This window comes from Lepidochelys kempii, chromosome 12 (genome assembly GCF_965140285.1).
Source record: "Lepidochelys kempii isolate rLepKem1 chromosome 12, rLepKem1.hap1, whole genome shotgun sequence".
In the NCBI taxonomy this organism is placed as follows: Eukaryota; Metazoa; Chordata; order Testudines; family Cheloniidae; genus Lepidochelys; species Lepidochelys kempii.
Window position 1 is genome coordinate 21,617,480 of NC_136391.1, and position 23,721 is coordinate 21,641,200.

At 38.6% G+C, this 23,721-nt stretch overlaps 1 protein-coding gene across 2 annotated transcripts in view; it reads left to right on the forward strand.

Moving 5' to 3' along the window:
• Positions 1-378: 378 nt before the first annotated feature.
• ZNF536 (zinc finger protein 536) overlaps positions 379-23,721 on the forward strand; it is a 403,720-nt gene continuing 380,377 nt past the window's right edge. The window contains exon 1 of one of the 2 annotated variants that reach the window (XM_078848118.1): positions 379-477. The gene's annotated coding sequence lies outside the window, so the exon portion shown is untranslated. Of the gene's footprint in view, positions 478-3,041; positions 3,131-23,721 lie in introns of those variants that run through there. The other variant, XM_073307805.1, reaches the window with a different exon arrangement.

The following is a 23,721-nucleotide window of genomic DNA, read 5'->3' on the forward strand; positions in this document are numbered from 1 at the left end:
GAGAGAAAAAATGGACGATCACAGACCATTCTTTGTAGATTATTATATCAAGGGTTCAGCTTTTGGCTCATCAAAGCTAAATGCCGCAAGACCTATCTAGTTGCTGTGAATTATGCCAAGACGACAATGGAGTGCTTTTTTAATGGTACAATGCATTTCACCTACCAGATAGGGGGAGTCCAAGCTGAAAGATGGGAATGTCTTGTGATGTTGGGTGATCAGTATCAATGAACGGGGTTATTCTGAAAAGAGACAGATTAAAATAAAGCACTCTTGACTCGGGATGTGTTGCAAACAGTTAGGAGGGCTAGCCACAGCGGGCAATTGTGACAGCTCCGCGCTCCACTTTTCCCCCTCAGCACAAGAAAATGATCAAGTCAATCATGTGGACATGCTTCATTATTCATTGAACACAATCTTTTACAACGCTTCGTTTACGTGCAGGAGTTTCTTCTACGCGTTGCTTTAAATTGTAAGGTAAGAAAGACAAAGGTAACAAGGGGGGGTTTCAGGCTCCGGGCGGCTCCCAGGAGCGAGGAAAGAGGCTCCAAAGTCAGTTTGGACTATTTTCTTTTATTTCTTTTTAATCATCGCAACGGGGCCTGCGTTTTCCACCGTGATTAAAAAAATACAGTATAATTAAATATCCATAGCCGTGACGTTTGCAAGCAGGGCTGTCAGGGGAAAAGCAGAAAATAATGAAAGGAGCAGAGAAGCCATTGAATGGCGCTATAGAACTTAGCCTGAAGAAAACCCTCCGGTTTCCCCCCTCTTTCTCCTCTCTCCTTTCTTTTAAAACCGTTACTTAAAATAAAAAGAGAGAGACAAGAGTTTGCCTGGTTTTGGATAACGTGGGGTCGGGCAGGAGCAAGTTCGCTCCCTGTCGCCCTGAGAAATCCTGCCGTTAAGTTGCCCAGAAACTTTTTTTTTAAAGGATTGTTGCTGAGTAAACTTTGCTGAAGTGACTTTAAACGTGTTTCCCCCCCGCCCCCTCCTTGCAGGATCCCGGCTACCCGGAGTGTAATTTGTAAACTCCCTCCCTTTTTTTTTTTTAATCAAAGTTAGCTGATGCATAGCATGTGTCAAACTTGTGAGACTCAAGTGCCTAAGAGACCTGCCATTTTGTGCTCTAATCGACCTCTTATGAATAGGAGCCGTGCATAATGCTTTGAGGAACGTTATGACATTCAAGTGTGCACTAAATGTCAGATCAGGTTTAAAACCTGTTAGGAAGGTAAAAGAGCATGCCTGAAAACACCGCAGAAGGAGCAGAGAAGCACCTGTCAGCCACAAATCCAGGGCATTTTTAACGTACAGAAAAAGTAACAGGTTAAAGAGGAAACTTAAATGCCAATTCCATAGGATAAGAGAAGCTACTCGGACATGAACCTTTCCGGGAACTGGCTTATGTCAAGGCACCGGGGTTAACATTTTGGGGGGTGGATGGGTGTGAAGAATAGATGACGGGGGTGGGGAGACTATCCTTAAAAAGCGTTGACATGAAGAGATTGCTACAGTCTCTTCGTTTTTAGCACACTGGGGCGGCACTGATCTTGACTCTCTGCTCTTTTCCTGAGAATGATTTCGCAGGGATGAAGTACTGAGGAGAACAGTCGTAGGCAGGGGGCATAGGAGATGTTTCAAGATTTTAAATAAAACAATATTCTTGGATGAGTAGGAAAGAATCTAGATTTTGAAGGCGCCCATCTGTTGCAGTTTTGCAAATAATGAATATCTATATAAATATGGATATGAAGAAAGGTTGAAAGAAACCGTGATGCTTGCGAACTTAAAAGAAGGGTGCCTTTTTTAAAAGGGTCTGTAGTTCTCTCAAGGAGATTGGATGTAGTACAAGTTTAACTGGGTCCATCCAAAAAAGTTAGTTTTTCGACTCCTATATTATAATTGCAATTAGTCCATGCATAAAATCTGCCTCTCTGCAGAATATTAAGTCCAATTTTAGTACGTTTTATAAATTCCTGTATTGTGGGGAGGGGGTAGAGAAATTGGGGGGGGGGGGAGGGAAAGTATAGAAGGAGAAAGGATTCAGCAGCCTATTTACGGGCATGGATGTTATTGTTTAAGGGTTTTTGTTTGGCGGATATTGTTATGTCTATAATAGTGTCTAGGCGGAGACGTGATTTGTCAGATCCCTTCATTTTCACTTTAGCAGAAAATGAGCTGGGTAAGGGGAGAGTCCTTGCAATCCGAAGGCGCTGAGGCTGCTGTTTGTTATTCCACAGGCATGGACAAACAATGAGAATATAAGACACAGATAACAGGCAGTTCTAGGGGAGCTGGTCTTTGAAAAGCCCCTTCAGAAAGCATGGGTGTACTACCGTATGTGTGCTTTAGCATGGAGTGCACTTTTAGAGCTGTGCATTTCCCCCCCTGTGCAGTTTAAAATAAATCCAACAGGGGCCGTGTTTGCTGAGCTGATTTGACCGGTTGGTACAGATAGCAGTGGCGAGCCTCCCTGCTTATGTGGAAAAAGACTATTTTAAGTGTCATAATTAAGTTTAGAATCCTTGTTTGGGCTCATTCACTGCTCGAAATGGGGAGGACTGGCTGCGTTGAGGTCCTTTCTGCAGGGGATTGGCCCAATGCCTGTGCACGCTCAGTTGGAGAAGAATGTTTTCTTTTCTAGTTTAATATTAGCAACTATATTTTGTTACTTGTTTAAACCGGATTTGATTATTCCCGTGGAGATTCCCCCCGCCCCGTCTATCACTCAAATCTTTGTTCATTGTTCACTGACTGTGGCAGGCTGCTTAAGTGTACAGAGACCGAGGGGGAGGCCCCCTGGCTGGTTTGATGTTGAAATAGTAAACCGGAATGAGGAGGGTGCTGGAAAAGTGGACATTGCAGCTTTAATTAACTTCAAGATGCTTCAACGAGGACCAGAGCATAGTAGTGACGTTGCCTCATAAATCTGTCCAGTGCAGTGTGTTGCATTGAACTATTACAGTATCACCGTCATATTGAATATTCACTACCTATCCAGAGCGGATTTGCATAATTGGACCTTTTTCTTTTTTTTATGAAACTTGTTTGCAAAAACCAAACAAAACACCCAAGTGACAACCGCGGCGATCTGCATGATTATAAAGGGTTCAAATCTATTCGAAAAGTAAGTGACCTGCATAAGTACATCAATAGGTTAAGTGCAAATAAGATGAGAAGTGCTTCTGAAAGCTGTACATTCCCTGTGTGGTCTCTTGGGTTGTTTCTCAATAGCGGGATTTTTTGTAGCCTGAGGGATTTTAGGTTGTCTGTCGACTTTCATAACTTTTCCCCTCATACTTCTTACACAAGGTGAGGCTTTTGTACAGCGTCTGTGTACCTGTAGTGATGGGGGTGAGAAGGGGAAGAGGTTGACAATTTGTGATTCTGGGGATCTGGGGAGTATAGTTACAACTACTGTGGAAGCTAAATATGTACTGCTTTTCCTGTTTCTGATCATTGGACAGTTCATCACTAAATTTCTCCGATTACTCAAAGGTGTGTGTGTGTGTGTGTGTGTACACTTTTTAAAAAACCAGTTAATTAAGCTGTTCCTCTCTAAATTACAGAGTTAGCTAGAGCTAGTGTCTTAATACAGCTCAATCCCCCACTCTTCCATATGGTTCACTAAAGTGAAAATTACTAGCATAATTAGAAATGCCAGAAAACTTAAAGTACATTTATGAATTGTAAGTGACCATCTCTCCTAAACTAGGTGGCTGGTTTAACATTCTCTCCAGTTTTGAGGACAAGGGTTTAAGAGTACTTCTTTAAAAATGTGATCCTTATTTTGGAAATGCTATCAGGATGGAGTTTTAGAATTAGGACATTTAAAAGCTTTACCTCCTAAAAGGGGAGTAGTGACTCAGTCAGTATAGCGCAGTAGAAGTGCTAAGCCTGTTTGTAGTCCAAGTCTTACAGCATTTCTCTTTCCTTCTTGCTGAAGGCTGTTTTAGTTATGATGTCATTCTGATAGTGGAGAGCAAATGTCTCCTGATTCTACCATTAAACGCCTGGCTGACTTGCCTGATAATGATAGCATTGACGTCCTGCTCCTTGACAAATGCAAGCCCTTATGAGCCCTGTGAATTAACTTTTTCCCCACAGATGAGAGCTAGCTTGCTTTAGGACTCATGAATGTAGCAGCACTTCTTTGACAGATTACTTTGAACCCTCTCCATTTCTGCAACAAAAATACTCCCTAAATAATATTTCTATTAGAATACAGTTTGGGCCTGATTTTCAGAAATGCTGAACCTGGAGTTCCTATTGACTTCACACAGAGTTGTGGGAGCTCAGTATCTCTGAAAATGAGGCAACTATGTTCATTAGACAGCTGATCTTTTTTCTTAACTTTGACAATTTGAGGGCTTTCTGATTTGTAGTCGTAACAAGAACAGCTTGAGATGCATATCTTCTTATTATATTATCTATTTTCCTTTTTCTGTTGCACTTGTTTTTTATTCACATTACAATGGATGTACTGTTTGTTGTATTTTACTCTTTCAAAAATCATAAATTAAATGCTTAGAGTTCAAAAAACATTATAAACAGAAAACACTTCCAATTTGGTACAACCACTTAAAATTAGTTTGTAGGAGAATATATCCACTAATGTCTCAGATGTTCAGTAGTAGGGATCTCATTCCAGTTGATTCTTCCTTAAGCAGGAGACACTTACTGATACCTGCTGTTTCTTCAGACCCGTAGATGTGACGTTATGTTTATATTGCTGCAAGTGAATGGGATTTTATGTTGATTTATTTTAAAAAATTGCAAAGTATTTTTAAAGTTTCTTTTCATTTACTGTTCAAATGATGACCGTGAAATTAACATCTGTACTTCTGGAAAAGGTTAGCCCCCATATTACATTTGCAGCAAATTTGTCAAAATATTTCTATTCTAAAGCAATATTTTGCAAAACAGCTCCTGAAGATACAAATTGTTATTACAGAAATGCTGTATTAAAATGATTTCAGTAAATTTGCAGTGACTTTGTCCACTGCACGGAAGAAAAAGGTATTGTTCTACAGTCTTTCCTAAGTTCTGAAAATACTTGAGATCTCTGATGTTCAGCAAGTTGTCCAGCATTGTCTTCACTGAAGACTTATATAATGAAGAGGCTGATTGTTGTATTTTTGTCCATGCTAGAGGCCAATAACCCAACCCATTCCTGATCTGAGAGGAAAGTGAGTAATCTGGAAGTTGCAGCATCAGTACCACTATTTAGCTTGCAGCAGTAAAGGCAGTGCTGAGATCAGAAATTGTGAACTTCAGTACAGAAAGCTGAAACATTAGGTTATTTACCCACCAGGGGAGCCTTAGGTAACCAAGGAAATTTACAGGAGAACAGACCTGTAAAATGCACTAGCCCATTGAAATGGGCTATTCTTATTCCCCATAGTAGCACAAGTTTTCCTAAAGTGTAAGAAAATCAGTATAGGTCATTTTTCCAAATGTTTACTTTTGCTTTAAGTTGGCTGTGAATTGCACAGGTGTCTTCAGAGCGCTTTGAATAAAAAAGGCGTTTACGTGGATTTATATGAACTTTATCAAAAAGAAAAGAGTAAATAGATTTATTTTTCAAGTCTGAATGAGGGCAATTATAGTTCTTTAGCATCTACTGATTTAGCATGTTTTGGGAAAGCATAAGTACATTTAACTCTGTTTCTGAATTTCTCTCAGATTTCTGAATAGTTGAATCTAGTCTCTTCATAATGCTAAAAACAGTATGGTATTTGGAATGTCATTTTTATATTCCTCCACTCAAACTTTGCATCTTCTGTCTCATCCTTCACCTCATCTTTGTGGGGGCATTATGTGCCTATATTGCATAGGTGTAAGCATTGTGGATTAAGGAGAGACGAAAAATATAATATGTATTTCCCCTTTCATATAAATATGAATAAACTTCTCGGCAAGAAAAGACGAAAATCCAAATGATTTCGAACAAAGATTTTCTGGGCACAGATGAAAAAAGGAAAAAGTATGAAATACTGTGAAAGAAAATATACTTATGTAAAAGTAAAATAATTTTGAAACATTTAAGGGGATGATCTTAGGGAATATTATAAAAATGTGTATTTCTAGTTTAAGGTTAGGTGACTGAATGGTGCAGGGAACTGATAATAGAATACAGAACTTTTCACGACTCAGTCACTAGTCAGAGTCTGACCTTGGTCAGAAATGACTGAAAACAGTTATGATCTGATGGATGTTTGGTGACCAAACTGAAATGAATTGGCGGTGTCAGTCCATTTCTTAGCGGATCACAAAAACCACAGCGACTTTGTCACTCTTATTGGCAGGTTCAGCAGTGAAGCTAAACAGTGAATGAACCTGAAGATTTGAAGTACCTTTTCACTCCTAGCAGTGATCCAAATCAGAGATGAAGCACATCGGTAGGGCAATGAGGGGAAATTTGCATTGCCTCTGCCCCAGCTGTACTAGTTCTGTGAATAAACAGAGAAATCCTAGAAGGGAGAACCTCCCATACTCTGAATCTGGCATCTTTCACATGTATTAAAATTCACTTAAAATTTCATGTGCATATTGTGGACTTGCTAGCTAACCAGATGCATGAAAAAAGAATTACGGTAGACTAATTGTAATTAGCCTAGTAATCTGTGCTTTTCATATCTGTGGGATGGGGCCTTGAAATCATTTTAAATTCACTGAATTTTTTTATAGGTCTTAATCTAAATACACTATGTGAGATTGTTTTTAAAGAGCCCGGGTTCATTAGGCCAAGTTGAACTATATTAAAGACAAACAGTTTTGTCATAATACCTCTATGATTTAAACACAAATCAAGAAAACAGAGTTAAAACAGCCACAGCAGCATCGGTATCTGACCCCCCTTGCAGTGTGCACTGCAGCATTTGTCTTGTGTCAGAGTCTCACAACAAAAGGCAGAATAAAATGATTCTTCATAAATAGATTGTCATATTGTTAAAAAAGGTCAACATTACCTGTTGTGGCAGGACTTTTTGATAGAGGAATGTATAGGCTGCAGTGCCTAATAATAACTCTAATAATGGTTCTTAGCACTTGCATGGTATGTTTTAAGTCTTGTTAACAACGAACAAGCATCAAGGCTCAAATTTTCAAAAGTGGCCTCTAATTTCTGGCAATTCAATTTAAGATGCCCAACTTCAGACACTTGGGATTTTCAGAAGAACTGAGCACCACAGATGCAACTGGAATCAATGAGAATTGCAGGTACTCATTACCTCTGAAAATCAGTCACTAGGTGCCAGAAATTGGATGCCTAAAACAGGAGACACCTCTAAATTTTAGAAAATTTAGCCCTACCTCACTGATGGTATTAGCTGATTTTACAGATGGGGAAAACTACAGCAGGGAAGTTAAATTTCTTTACCAAGGCCACAGAATGAGGCAGTAGCTGAAGAGTGATTAGTGCTCAGGAGTTCTGACTCCCAGTCTGGTGTCATTGCTCTACCCTACATTGCCTAGGTGCAATGGGTAAAACTGACATCAATGAGAGTACTGCCATTGACTTCACAGGGATCAGGACTTCACCCAATACTCATGGGCTCAGAGTGCCAGGGTTCTCTTTTCCTTCATAAGTTTGTGTCAGCCTTCATGTAGGTATAGTCACTTCATTACATTTCTTCACTCTGGTAGTGCCCTATGTCCCATAGAACCCTTCCCCCTATTTGGTGTCCTGGAGATGTTCCATTCTAGTCCTTCTGTTTGAGGAGGACTGGAGCCCCACTGAGCTCATCAATACTGCTCCTCAATCAGCTGGAGAGGTTGCTATTGAGTAACATCCCTGCCCACATGGCCCAGGGCTGTATGTATCTTGCCTCTCCAGCAGTCCTGGCCTCTGCTGGTCTGGGGAGCGAGAGACTGAAAATCAGACCTGAGCAAACCGTGCTAAGTTAAGGGGCAGACTTACATTTATTTTTCTAAATGATAGTATCATTTGTATGAACATTATTTTATTTCATTGCTGTGAAGTGGTCTCCATAGATTTGCACTGACATTGTTACCTTCAGCCTTGTCGCTGTAATATCATTTATCACAGACGGTAGAAATAGGTGTATTTATATGTCCAGTTAATCTAAAGTTTAGGAAACTGGGAGTAAATAGGAAACTGAGGCAGAACTGCTTCATGCAAAGAGTAATAAGCATATGGAATAAGTTACAGGAAAGGCAATAGAATTAATAAGTATAAAGGAGTTCAAGAGAAATCTAGGTTTGCTGCTGGAGAAAGAAATTGTGAGAGTTATGGTGAAAATAACAAGGTGGTGCAGATTAAATCTTATATCAGAAAGAGGTGGCATGTTGGGCTGGGTGGCCTTTTTCTTTTCCTAAAATTTCTTAGTCTGGTAGATCTGCATGAACATACAATAGTGAAGTTTTATTTTCATGTACAGCGGTAACAGTGTTTCCATATACTTGCATTGTCGTTTTCATGAAAGCTCTGTTGTGGTACTAAGATGTAAGGCAGTGTGAAACTCAGGGCTCGTCTATACCAAGAGTTTTTGTACCACGGCTTTGCTGATATAGGAATTGAATGGAAATCCCTACTCTAGATCAAGTGTACTGGTTAAGAAGTGACTTATACTGTATAGGTTAGAGCTGCAAATCAATCTCTACACTGATGCCAGGGCATCTACACAAAGGATTTACACTGATGTACCTACATCACTGCAGCTACACTGACAAAATAAACCCCTGTGTAGACAAACCCTCTGTGGTTTTCTTCACAAAGGTCTGTGTGAATATTTTCATTTGTTTCAACCTGTGTGGCTTCTCCTCAGTTTCTCTTTGAATACCGGGTTTGCTCAAACCCTGCATTTTAAAGCTAAACTAATCTTGAAACTGCTGCTTCACATGGTTTTGCATGAAGACCATGTTTAACTGAATATTTCACACAGTTTTGATGCAAAACTACTATTTGGTCTATGTTTGCTGAGAAAATACATAAAGGTTGGCAAAAAATGTGAATCAGTCTGGGATGAATTTCAAGGGCCTGATTTTCTCCCAAAGAAAGCCAAGGGGAAAACTGTCTCTGATTTCTATGGGAGCAGGTTTGGGCCACCAGGTATAACAAAACCGCCAAAGCAGGTGAGTCTGGTATAGTTTCTACTTTCACTATGAACCCTTTGCACAACTCTACTAAGCTGTCTCTTTTAATGTCAAAAGCAGATCTTCTCAGACAAGTGTGCAAGATCATGCTCAAACTAAACTTTTTCCAGTTTCATTGCTTCAAATCTCAGCCCCTTAGAGTTTGAAAAGACAGAGCTTATAGACTCCTCCAAACTGGAATTTATAATTAAAGTGGCTATATTTCACCCTTAATTAATGTGCCCTACTATGTAAGGGTTCTGTTCTTCATTGATTCATTCATATGCTGTAGGAATGTAATTCTTCTTATTGTTAATGGAATCAGTGGGAAGGAGACCCTATAATTTTGGTCCCCTCCTATTAATACCATAACAGGGATAATAGCTAGTAGAATACTTTGTTCTCAACATTACTGTTATTCTTTAAAACTCTTCAATGTATTTTAGGTCTTTTCAAATATTCTTGATTTTTTTAAAGAAAAAGATCATTCATAAGAATATATGTTTTATTCAAGTGCAAAAAGGTACATGCATGTGTATACTGTATATACAATATCTATGTATATCGATCATGCTTTTAGGCAAATGAGCAATAAGGAAAATAACATTTCTAGATTGGGCCTTCATATGATTTTTTATTTGTTTTGTTGCCAGTTGTGTCCTTAGTGTGCAAGGTGCTTTCCAGTCATAAGAGAGAGCATGGTTCCTGCTTCATAAGAATTCACAATATAAAACATGAAATAACATTCCCAGAGATGGAAGGTGCAATATACAAATGAAATACAAAAGCCACATGTTGAAGGGCCACAGTGGTAATATAAATAATTTGTAACCCAGTGTGGATTTTTGTGGCTGTCACATCATTTGATATATTATGTGTTTGAGCTAAGCTGATCTACAGTCCAGTCCTGCATCCCTTGTACATCCCAAAAGCTCAGGGATTGGGTGTGCAAAGAATACAGGATTAGTCTCTTAAATTGATAACTCCTTGGGAATAGGAGTGGTTTCTTTTCTGTTTGTACAGCAGTGAGCACATAGATGGCATTGCGGAACTGGTAATAGAGAAATCTTACAAGAAGATGTTTAATATAACTGGGAGTTCCCAAGGAAGACTGTTAGGTTAAAACTCCCATTCCTGTGTAGAAGCTCTTGGGAGAGGGCCACAGATAAAGAGAACTATATGAAACTCCCCTTTGAGTTTCCTAACAAGTATTCTTTCAAGGCGGAAGGGTTTGTTGAGCTGTGGAGTTGGGATGAGTTGAGAATCCATGGGGAGGGGAGTCAGGACATTGATAGCTCCTCACTCCTGTCTGCTCATGGCCCCACTTCTCACCCTTATCTTTCCTGGCAGCCCTGGCAGATACCTTGCTGTATCGATTGGATCCCCCTCTGGGATGCTGTTAACAGCTACGGAGGAGACCCAGGGGAACAAAATAGAGCTCTGAGTTCTGGTAGTAACTCCCTGCTAGATTACTACACAGAAACATGGGAGGATGTGTGTGGGAGGAGGTGTGCCATGGAGCATGGACAGGCACTCTTTTAGTCTCCAGCACAGGAGCATTCCTGGAATCCCAGAGCAAGAGGAATGGCCCTGTTCCTCCATTGGCAAGCTGGTAAGATCTGCCCAATTGGGGGAATGCTTTGGACCCATATTTATCAAAAGCAGTTTTCATTAGCTGTGTTAATGTGTGAGTTATTAAATCTGAATATTTTAAAATCATATACTTAACCATTTTGTTATTTCCTTTTTTGCATTTTACTTCATTTGGAAACATGAAGTCACTTTCACTGGTTACTCTTTTTGTTTGTCAGCAGTTTCTGTTTGTGGCTGCCATGCACGTGCGCAAAGCTTGGCTAGCAGCAATGTTTACAACAAAAAATTGTTTTCAGTAGAATTAAAAAAGAATCGTGGAAATCTCTCTATTGGTCTTTGATTTCTATATAACGTTAATTTTTTCAAAATCGAAATTAAGCTGACAATTTCTCTCTCTCATTTTATTTTATTTTTATTTAATAATTTATTTCTTATATATCTGTAGGAGAAAAAAGGATCCTGATCCGAAGTCCGTGGAAATCAGTGAGAGTCTTTCCTTTGATTTCCATGGGTTTTGGATCATATCCTTAACATGTATTTAAAAATATCTGTTAAAATTAGGCAAAGTAGGGTAAATTTAGATTTGGGTAAGTTGTTCTCTTACACAGTAATTCAATGGGGGTCATCTCTTTGCAGGAAAAAAAATTAAAGTAGATAGATCTGTGTCTACAAATGATATGCATTCATAATTCTCACTGGAGCCAATGGGAATTTTGTGTGTGCAGAGATTACAAAATCAGGTCCTTTGTAAATTCACCATAGTACGTCAGCTACCGTTTATTCATATGAAATCTGTTAGATACTTAAAAAATTAATCTGACTGAAAATGCTGGTCAAGATGTGTGTTCGGCTGAGATTTTGAGATTATTTTGGTTTACAATATGTCTGGTAACAAATGGCCGTTTCAGGGGCAGTTTAAACCTATAAGTATAAACCTCGTGGCTGTATTCAGCCCAAGTTGGCTTCCAGGCCTGCAGAGCCCTAGGAAGTACTACACACCTCCAAAGATCTGTAGGTGTATAAAGCAGGTTTTGGCTGGATGTGAACACACAAACTTTCCCTCTGCCCCCTTTCCTGAAGCATTCCTATATAATGTAAATAGAAGAACGAGGGTCATGTTAATTGATGAGATCTATGTACACCAGTAGCTGCACAACAAAGTGTGTAAAGGGGATGGATACGCCGCCTCATTTGAGAAAATAAGCTTTGCTGAGTGTTTAACCATGTAAACATGAGAGAAATGCGGACCACTTCAGAAAAGAAAGTTCTCTGTACTCGTGAATCATAACTACTTCTGCAGGGCTCAGTCCTGCAAACATCCACTACCTGCTTCAGTGCTTGTTGCCATGAGTAGTTCCAATGAAGACAACTCATTGAAGATCCTATTAAGTATTTACATGATCAGGTCCATAGTTGTCTTATGATTTGGTTTCCTTTGCTTAGATTTGAACTTAGAGTCAGTGTGCTTCATGACAAGATTAAAGTCACAATTCCATAAGGAAAAAGCTACTGTTTTATCCATAAGGTATCCCAGACCCTTTTAAACATCAACTCTCAAATGGTTATTTCAGATTTATGATGTTAGCACTTTTTTGACATTTTATATCGCTTGAATATGGCTATTGCAGTTGATTCACGCTTAATTGAAACATCACTTACATTTAGTGAAATAATTTTTTCTAAGACAGGTTCTATGAATTACCATGGAACACATTTATAAGACATCGGGAAAAATATGATAAATTATATCCATGTTGAAAGAAATACATATAAGCAGATTTGGGAGCCATTTATGGATATATATGCTATGACATATGATATTGTTAGTTCTATTCTATGACTTCTACAACCATCTAAAGCAAATTGGAGCCTCTAGCCCAGGTATAATATTCTCATACTGTATACCACATGTCCAGATACCTCTTTCAATTTAGATTATATGTGCACGTTACAGGACCTCCTTTTTAAAGACAAAGAGCCTATTTTTGGAGGGGCGGGGGGCTTTGGACTTTGTGAGAGCTGATTTTTTGTTGTAGGTTTGTTTGTCCTATCTGGAGAAGAGTTTCATATATTTAAGTCAAACCAAATGTTACTATTTATTATGGAAATGCTACATTTCAGAAGTGCAGCATCCTTCCAGTGTATCTAGAAAGGTGGCTTTCTTTTTGAAAAGAATTTACTAATCTATCCTTTAGATGGCATCTTCTGTTATGTTAAAATAATATCTTTTTCACTAAGTTTTGTGTGCTATTTATGCTTTAATTGTTTTATTGGAAAAAAAGCCTTTGGAAAGAAATCTTGGGCCAACAATGATGATAAATTTATTGATATAATATTTACGGCATCAGATCTCCCAGTTAGGAGAGACTTAAACACACTTCTGTTTTCTTTGGTCCTTATTTTCCCCTCCATTCCCACTAGTGGATAAAGCTAAATGTAATAGAACAAGCCAGAGGGATGCTGAAAGGAGAAGCACAGGCTCTCGGCATGTTCCCCTCCACACCTGGGGGTATCAGAGCAGGAGTTGAATTAACAGCACTATAGTTCATCACCTCCATGGCTGCTACTGTGCAGCCATGTGGAACGGTTTTGCTACCACAGAATGGAGGCTAGCAGTAAGTAAGGGTGAATGAGTAGTCTGGTGTTTATAGGATCTGCAGGGCTGCATGAGAGAGTTCTGCATGGATCTCAGGACGCCTTCCCTGAAGCCCTGTAAACCTTTCTCATAGTCTCATAGACTTTAAGGCCAGAAGGGACCATCATGATCATCCCTCATTTAAGGGGAGCATATCAAAGCACTCTTTGACTCCTTCTCCTTTGGGTTTTTCTGCGGCCCTTTATATTTCAAATATTATTGTTCAAATAAAATGGAAGTAACTTAGGCTCGTCAAATCAAAGGCTGCAAAGCAACATTACCTTATTCTGGATACTGGATATAGCTCAGCTGCCTAGTTACAGTATGTAGAATTTACTTTCATTTAGGGTTTGTCCCCTGTGGAGATCATTATTTAGTGGTAGGGTAGCTTTTGTGTGTTGAGAAGGGATCATTTATTTCTATAGAAATAAGAGGAATTAACAGCAGTGCCCAATCAATATGCAAAATCCTACTAAGATAATTTGTATTTAAATGTGAACAGTATTAATTCTAAACAATCTTCAACCCTTATTTAGTCTAATAATTGTTGGACATCTAGGTGAAGAAGGCACATCTAGCTTATTATCAACGATATTGCCAACACTTAAACCTTTCCATTAGGTGACCCTGTTATCTAGTATTCTATTAGGGCCTGATTCTCCACCTATTATCAGTAGTAAATAGTACTAAAACAACAACTGAATGCAATGAGAACAGGATCCAGGCCGTAATGAAAGGAGGTACAGATGGAGATTGGCTAGTGAGTACAGGAGTATGTAACTAGTATTAATTATAGTTGCACTGTAGTATTTTATATGAGTTGTTTGTATATTTTTGAATAACTCTGTGTGTGTGTGTGTGTGTGTGTGTATGAATGGAATAGTTGCACTTTGAAAATGTGAATAAGAAATTAATTTAAAATAATTTTTCGGTGGGCTTGTTTTATATTTTCCTTTTAAATTTTTTTTGGAATTGTGCTTTCCTTTTTTATTTATATTAGGTACAGGAAGACTGTATAATCACCAAACTTTTTAAATTTTCTAGTTCTGTAGCTTAGGAATTTTATTGTGTTTGTGAGGGGAACACAAGTTCATTAAATTATGAATAGTTTATGGTTGTTTACTCTTTGTTGCATGAGTAGAGTTCAGTATTTTGTAAACATGAGACTCACATTCATGAAAAGAATTTCAGTTATTTAAGTCATTCAGTGAAGAAGCATAATATTACACCACCTGTACACCACCATGATAACTCCACCTGTGGTTTTTTTGGTTGGTCTTGTACTGAGCATTTCTTTGTTAGTACCTAGGTGATGAATCCTATCCTTTCAAAGATCTGTGCTCTCAGCATCCAATTCAGCAGTCCATCTTTTATCAGTACATTTAAGCATGAAGTCGATGGGAATTAAGCATGTACCTTGTTTTTCTGAATAGTGATGGAGTTAAGCATGTGCTTAAATTTGTTGCTGAATTGGGCCCTTAGATTAGAAACCAGGAAAAGCACGCCTCAAATAGTCCAGATACCCAGGGTGCCATCATTTGAGAAACTGTGATACATCTTGGGGGAGCTGGTTGAGGGACAGACTTTCTCTCTGTGGCCTCTGTTGCACTGGACAGTAGCCCAGATTGTATTAGAAGGCCCAATATATTTGTATAATTTTTTAAATTCGCTGGAATTTTAGTTTTTTAATTATTTTTTGTAAGTTTAAAGGAAAATTCCACTTCTAATTTTACATTTCAGAATCATCCTGGTTTGTATTAGAAACAAGGGAGCTGACTTTTTTAAAAAATCAACATTTTAGTTTACATAAGTTTAAACTTATTCCATGGACTCTTCCCTTGTTTTGTGATGGAACAAAAAAGTCATCTCCTTCCTTGACACCTGGACTCCTCTGGACACAATCCACAATCTCCATCCTCTACTAGGACTCATTCAGACATCAGTAAACATCTCCCTTCCAGAAAGCCAGGACCAGTCAGATAGCCCTCAGTCTCCCCTGAGTCCAGGATAACAAGCCACGGTCACTCAAGTGGTTCCTAGAAGGAAGAGGAGGAAACCATGCTTCTCTGGTACCCAATCTGGATCTTTGCCGTGATCAGAAGGGGAAAGTGAGGAGGGAAGGGGGCTCATAACGAAGGTAAGGCTGCTTAATTCAAGGGGGGGGGGTAGTGAGGGTGTTGATAAACCACGTAACAGGACAATCCTGAAACCTGGCCAGGATTTATGGATCAAGCCAACTGATATCTGGCCCAGGTCCCTGGGCCAGAACCCCACCGAAGCAGAGCTGCAGGATGTGATCAGTGAGGTGGATGCAGACGGGAACAGCACCATCGACATCCCAGAAGCTAGGATCCAAAGAGAGGCTGGAGGAGTGACGTTTACTAGTGCTACAGTGAGGGTTTGGTGGAGAAGGGGTAGCTGTGGAAATTACAGGGTGTAGCCAGAGTGTCCAGATAATGGGGGAAAGGGGATGAGAAAAACATTAATTTTCCATATAATAGAAAATGGCAGCCTCCATTCATTAAGTTCAGTGGAGTCATCAGTCATAAAATAGCTCTCACTTCTGCAGGTTGTTTGGAACTAATATTTACTATTTTAATTTTCTTTGCCGTCCTTGATATAAAAGACAGGGCAGTTTCTCTTCAGTCTGAAATGCTTGGTAAAATAAAAAGATCTTGACCAAATATTTAAAAATTGAACTTAACTGAACTAAAATTGTAAAAATTCTAGGAAGTGATATCAACAAAGAGCCACCTCTTCCTCCCCCCCAAAATAAGAGGGCTCTTTAGTCGAAGAGCAGATTGAGCTCATCACCTCTCTAATAGCACTCTTGGCTCTTTCAGGCTGGGAGCTTGGACCTTCCTTGTGATGTTTATACCTCTTGGGGCAGATATGGAAGCACAGGCACAGTGTAAAACGTTGGCAATAAGGCAAATATCAGGTACATTTAGTCCAGGATTAGTGGCTGGGACTCTTGAGTGTCATCTGAACATTGATTATTTGTCAGATAATGCAGTTATGCTTAATGGAGGACACAGCTCAAGAGTTACATAGCTTAACTAGAATATTCAGTTTTATGCCCTGTACCATGTTCAGAGTCACAGCAGAAACTTGAGTGGTGTATGACACTGAGTTGCTGTAATATTTTCCAAAGCAGCCATGTATCACAACACTGAGAAAACTCATGAAACTCCCGTGCTGTGCTCTTTGTTCTGTAAGCTGTGTTTGCGCTCAGCAAGAGGATATGAGAGAGAGAAAGGGATTGAAATATTGTGTCACATGTGGCATGTCTTTCAGTGAGGTGAAAGGAATGGCACACACCTGCTGTTGGCTATGACAGGTCATTTACATTAAGCCATGCGATGCTACTGCTTGCACTGGTTGGGCATAACACAAATTATGTGGCAAATCACAGTCCATTATTGGCCATGTGACATAAGCACCATGGGAAGCTGCAGAGTCTGAGCCCCCAGATCTCAGAATTTCCCCTTTGTCATATGAAGAAAAAAGAAATATGGGCATAAAACAGATCTAAAGAAAATCTGAAAAGTAACGTATTGCTGTCCTTAAGTGAATCCAGATTACAGTGGGGATCAAGAATGGGCTAGTTGTGGGCTTGATGCATGAATTAGTAGGTGAAATTTTGTGGCCTGTGTCATGACATAAGTTAGCCTAGATAAACATAATGATCCCTTCTGGCCTTAGTCTAAAGTTGAAAAACTGTCCCCGCTTAAATCATGGGCATATTTCCATTGATTTCAATGAGGCCAGATTTTAATCTTATGGATCCATGAAAAAGGAACTGAAGAGTTTATTGCCCTCTGCCTTGATTCTAGTTGATGGAAAGTCATTTTCATGGTTGTGACATCTTCAGCCCTTATGGTACATACCACTGGGGCACCCTGAAAATCCTGAGATTTTGGAGCCTGAGAAATTCCCCCCAAAGCCTGAGACTAGTACAATGTCCTATCTTTTCCTTCAGTTATGTACACACTACAAAATGCCTTCTCCTGTCCCATAACAAAAAACATAGCTCTTCATCTTTTGTGGTCTCTAATGTACCTGGATTTAAAACACTTCCAGAATGTTCACTGCAGAAGTTTGACAGTTTTGAAGACTAGTCCAGATTAACAAAGCACTCTGGTACCATGCTGATGAGATATAAATGCATAGAGAGAGAAATGCATTTTCCTAGGATCTGAATTTAATCATACTGGGAAATGGTGTGAGGAATTAGTGTTTTCGATATGAATCAGGTTTGGGTTTGAGTATCGAGCTCCACCAGAGTTTGAGCTTGGATTCAGTGGCCCTGATATCTGTTAGCTGATTTTGTGACATTTTATCCTGAAAATGTGGAAAACTCATAAGTCTGATGAGATTTCCACCACCATAGGCCAAAATCTCCGAAGAATGCCTGAATTCAATATGGAACACAAGTCCCTTCCAGTTTCAGATCTGACCTGCTATGAAAACCATAGAAGTGGGTTTGGGGCCAGGGATTCAAATTTGCCTTATAGGCCAATTTTCAGTTCGTTCCAGTTGGTATCTAGATTTTGAAAGTGTGCAATGGGTCTGTTCATTTACTGGTTCCTGGGGCAAGTAGTCCTACAAATAAAAACAACAGATGTGAGTAGAAACCAAAAAAGATCGGATGAAAGTTTCTGACAGAGTCCACAGGAAGTTCTGCTAGAATGACTCCTCCAGAGCATGCCTCTAGAATTCAAGGTTCCTGTTCTGCCCCATCTATATATAGAGAGCAAGGAGGTATCTTCTGAATTGTCAGATTATTTACCCAAGAAATATGGGCACAGTACCCCTTTAAATAGAAAGTAAGAGGATAATTGTTGTTAAGGATCTGATTTTTCCAAATCTGTTTGGCTATGTGTGTGTGAATGCTTGATTTGAGTGAATAGTTGCAATAGTTGCATGCACAGCTTTTAAAATCTGGTTCTGGATGTCCTATGCCGAAACTATGTAAAGAAACTCAAAACTCCACTATATTTTAACAGAGAATTTACATTTTATATAAATAGTCTAATATGATTTATGTAAAAATAAAATAATGAGAGTGGTTGCATTTGATTAAAATTTTAGCATTGGAATCTTTAATTTAGCAAAAAATATAAATGCCTTCTTCTTCCTAATCCACACCCTTTTTTGTGCTCTTAAATTAGTTTCCATGAAGAACTGCAGAACTGGAGATAAACCCTGTTTTAAGGAGGGTAGATTGTAGCCAGATCTGAATTTCTCTGTGGAGGCTGCTGATGTGTGCAGGCAAATTTCCTGAGATCATAAATCTCAGTGGAAAAATTGCTATCAAGATATTAGATGCAATCTCAGAACTAAACCACCTACATGATACTTTGAAGTCCACGGATAAAAGTCTGTTTATAGCTTACAATATGGCTTTAGACTTTTAGGTTTAAACTCACTGTATTTGTACAGTAGCTATTGTAATGACAGCTAAATTGAGTGCTGATTTCATGAAAGAAATTTGTCCTTTTGTGCAAAGATTCTAAAATCAGGTATTCCATCAGTGCAGCCTGGTAGAGCACCATTCACAATGCACCAATGAAAATTTGCTCTCCTCAGCTTTCAGTACAGTACGCTGAGAAATGAGCATATGAAGGCAATTTGAGTGTTAAACCTTTTTAAATTCAACACATCATTTGGTTTCAAAATAGTTAAGTAAATTGTATTAAATAATTGTAAACATTCCAAATAATCATGCAAAACAAAGAATATTTTGCATAATTATAACTTAGAAACAAAATATTAAAATGTAAATCAGTGAAGAGGAAAAATTAGAAAACAAACTCATGACTTATTACACTTTAAAGAAAGTTGCTTACATATTCAGACTGAGTTGAAATTTAGAGGGGCTAAATAAATCTATATGGTTCCTTTAAGAAATCCAGAAAATTTTTAGAAATAGTGCCAGGTTAAAAAAAGCCCTAAAAATGGTTTATTACTCCATGACTTTGAATATTTCTTTTCTAGTTACTGGAAAGCTCCCCATGTAGTATGATTTTTGCAATGCAATAGGGTCTTCATTTTATAAAGTGCCTGGAAATTTGTTGTGTGACCAATTATATAAATAGTTTTATGGTTTAGAAAGAGTTTAAAATTAACTCTGTTTTTTCCCCTACATTACATTTTTTAAAGAGAGAGATTTGAAAATCAAACAAAAATTCAGAAAGAGTTCAATCTTCCATTTTCCCCGAAGTGTACAGGAGGTTATACCAATTTAGACTTACACTCAGACTCACTTTGACTTATGGGATTCTTTTCATTAGAAAGAATGCAATTACAAAGCATGCACTTTACATTAAGAAACAGTGAATGATATAATAATTGTAAATGATATCTACAGTATAACTAACCATATATTCTTCCAAAGAGAATGCAAACAATAGGAAGAAAGTAAAATCAATAATATGACATTGTATGAATATATCTGGTCCATTAGTTCTGGGGAAATCTATTGCGTTCAACCCTAAATCACATTCAGTGTATGAAGTGGATAAATAAGAATGTTAGGGCGGTCCTTTCTCCCTTTGAGCTTAATGGCAGTTTTGAATGGAAAGGGACTGCAGGATTAAACTCTAAATTAACTGTTGTAAAGCAAGATTTTTAAGACCCTCATTCACAAATAGGTTATTTCCAAAGAATACAATTATTGTATAGTGTTTTCATTATAAACTTTTCTACAATTCCAATATATTTTAATACAGTAACAATGTCATAGTTTAAAAGGGGTTTTCACTTTCTAAATGGTGTGTGTGTGAGGGGTGTGTATATTGTGAAATTTGTCAGAAGTTTGCTTATTCCATTGCTGTTTGCGTATGGTATGTTATATCTAAGCATATCAAATACATTTCACAAAACAGTTATCTTGGAAGAACATGCTTATAAGATGTCCGCCAATCCCTAAAAATTGTAAAGGGCTGGTCTTATACCTTGACTTTCTGATCCCTGAACACCAATTGTTGGTTGATTAAGGTCAATGATAGCACTTACTCAGTCCTTCTATTGACTTGGATCATGTGACATAAGTGATTGATTTAAGCACAGAATTGCTAATTTTCTATTGTAACAGTCTCCTCTACAGAGCAACTTTCTTCATTATCCTGAGTTATTTATTCTAAATTTAAAGGCAATTAATTTTTTTCCTTTACAAGTACCATTAAATAAATGTAGAATTGCCTATTTCACTCACTAGTGCAAAAGTGTCAGTGCTTTTAGATGCAGCCTTTGTTCCCCAATATCTTTGGCTAGGCTGAGATTCAGAATAGCAGATAATAACATAGTGTGTATTATTGATGTTGTCTTCATTGTCTTATTGACAACTCACTTGCACTTGAAGAGGCTAATATTACACATTTTATGAGACTGTATTTTTCTGATTGAACCTATAGCTACAGATAGGTTTCAAACAAACAACAATCTTACCCATTGAAACCTCTGAAATATCTTATATATATTTTTGTAAAAGTCCCTTTATTCTGCTCAGTTGAATTCAATTTCTTCCCTCTTAACTATCCCATAGTATTGGCTAACTAGCTACCTATTTATATTTAGTGTGGAGTTAGTTCTAAAAGTATAAGGACCATGCACCATTACCTTGAAAATAGTGGCTTGTAGGGCTGTAATATTATACATTTGAACAATGTGGTGAGGCATGGATATAAAAGGAGAAAGTGTGCCCTTTCTTGCCCCTTCCAGTGAAAGGAGAATGCATTGAAGGAGATGTATATTTGTATACAGTCTGCCAGTGCTCAGGAACATGGTATCTTCATTGTGACTATGCCAAACATTGTGCTATTCATTTCTCCTTTTGATTTCTTTTGGTGTGGGCTCCCTGAGAGGATGCTGAAATGGTTTATTTATTTATTGTTAGGTTTTATTTTCTATTATGTAGCCCTATGAATTGACTTGTGACGTTGTTAAATGTTAAAATCAATAAAAAATAAAAATATAGCATGTAGCATGTACCAGTGTGGATTGACGGATGTAGGCAAGTACTAAGGAAATGCTCCTGCTGGGAGTGATTGCAGCCTGAAGTGTTCTACATGTGCATGATCTACATACTGCCATTGTCTCCTTATGAAATCCACCAGTTTGGACTGATGGGCTCTTCTGCCTTTGCACGTGCCAATCAATGCAGAAGGACCAACTGGCAACATACTTTTTCACACCAGCATTGTTCTCTGGCTGCTGCTTTTTTTTCCTGGCCTCGTCTGTGACTTGCCTCAGATGGATTCAGTCAGGGGTTGACACTTTGCTCACAACCCTGTTTGTTGTAATGTTGGAACTGAAGGAGGAGGAAAAGTGGACTGATATATCCCAACACAATTGTGGATCATCACCCCTTCTATTCAAGTTCTGCCTTTTTTGCTTCTTGTGCTGTTGGGAAATTGTTTTTCCCAAAGAGGATTCGAAGGATGGAGACATTCTTCAGGTTCACTTTGTCCTTGTTCTCTTAGAGGAAGTGACCTGACCGATGTCTTGAAGCAAGCTATGGTTCACCCAGGAGGTAAGTAGCTCAGTTTTATCTTCTTCCCCATAACATCCATTGCCACCTAGGAATCTTCCATCACAGAACTTTTCTGAATTAAGAGATTTTTAGGAACCAGAAATTCATTCCTCAAAACATATTAAAATTGCCACTGATTCCTTGCCATCTACTAACTCTCTTGAGTAGAAGCCAAGCCTGTTCTTTGTTGCATTTGCAGCTAAGTTTTATTGTATGCAAAAGGAAGGTGAAGTTTCTTTCAAAACCTCATCTACTCTTCTGAAAATCAGGTCTTCGGCCTATCTGTGCCTGTTTTCCCATGTATAAATTGAGGGTAATCATTCTTGTCCACCTTTGAAAACCACTTTGAGATCTATATTGCTGAAAAATACTATATCAACATCATTAAAACGTCTAAATGATAAATAATGTGTCAATTGCTATACTAATTGGTCTGGGAGAATTTGAAAAGGATTTAGAATTTCAAAGACTAAATTCTTTCACTTGGATAAACCAAGGCAGATGGTGGAGTAACATGTCCCTTTTCAGAGAGGCAAATAGTACCTTATTTTATAGCTAAATTTCTGTGCTCTGACTCCTTCTCCCATGTTTCCTCCCAATCTTCTTCCTTCCGTGAGCAGAATGGTTCAGTTGGTGCTCCATGACTGAAGCAGCTTCATCTTTGTTTTTTATTTATTGGGTTTATTTCTGCAGTGCATGTCTGTTAGCTGACAGAACCTGGACTTTCTCTTTGAAGTAGTGCTTCAAAGTCCAAATAGTGGTCCTGCAAAATGCATTTCCGCCCTTGAACCAGCTATCCGCTGATAGACCTCAAGAATTTGAAAATACAGTCAGCAAACATACTGTTGCACTCTTTAGGCTTCCATTGCAGTTGTGTTCTATGCTATCTCTGCAGTGTAGCAAAGGGATGCAATATTCAGTTTTCAAGTTCAAAACTCTGTTTCTCACTAAAAAATATGCTGTAGCTGTACCAGAAGTTATGGGCTTGATGCAGGAATCATTTGGTGAAATTCGTTGGCCTGCTGTGCAGGCGGTCAGACTAGAATATCGTAATGGTCCCTTCTGGCCTTAAAAAAAAAAAGCTATGAATGTCTGGGTTACAAAAATGCCCAGTTGTGTTTCTCCATATTCGAGAGTACAGTGTTGAGTGGTCTCTTGGTTCTGATTATGCCACTATCTTCTACAACAGCTCTTGCTCATAACCACAGACCTGCTACTCAAAGGAGTTGTATTTTTGGAGAAGTCTGCCTGAAGGTAAAAGATTATTGAGGTATTGTTTGCACCAAGAAGACATTTTGAAATGCTGCCCTCTGTAGGCTCAGAACCAGCTGAGCTCTCACTTGGTACTGAAAAGATGGGAAGTTCACAGACAGAAAGCAGTTATTGAAGGAGTGAGATCTCCCAAGAAAACTGCATATTGGTTTGCTAGAACTCAGGGTGGTCAGATAGGCGCTGTCAACATGACATCTGTTCCAACTGTGTGTGGTGGTGATTGTGCATATAAACTACCAGATGGCACCTGAAGTAACCTACTCTTCAAAGAGTCCTGACTTTTGTTCTAGTAGGCCAAAAGTTCTTCTGTTTATGCAGTATTCCTCTTACTAGGAGCTCACAAGAGGAGGAGATCCTTTACACGCTACAGTTGAACCACCTTCTGTTTCCAACATGACAGTTGTCATCTTGACTGACTTGGGGAATTGAACAAGCATCTCCAGAGCTAAAAATATGAGTTTATATAGCTTAAGGAAAAGGTGCTGTTGCTGTGACAGATCACACGCTGCACAATGGTTTATGCTAGCATGCCCCAAACATGAAAGGAATCCTCTGCTGCCCCATTAAAATAGTTTTCTGGCTCATT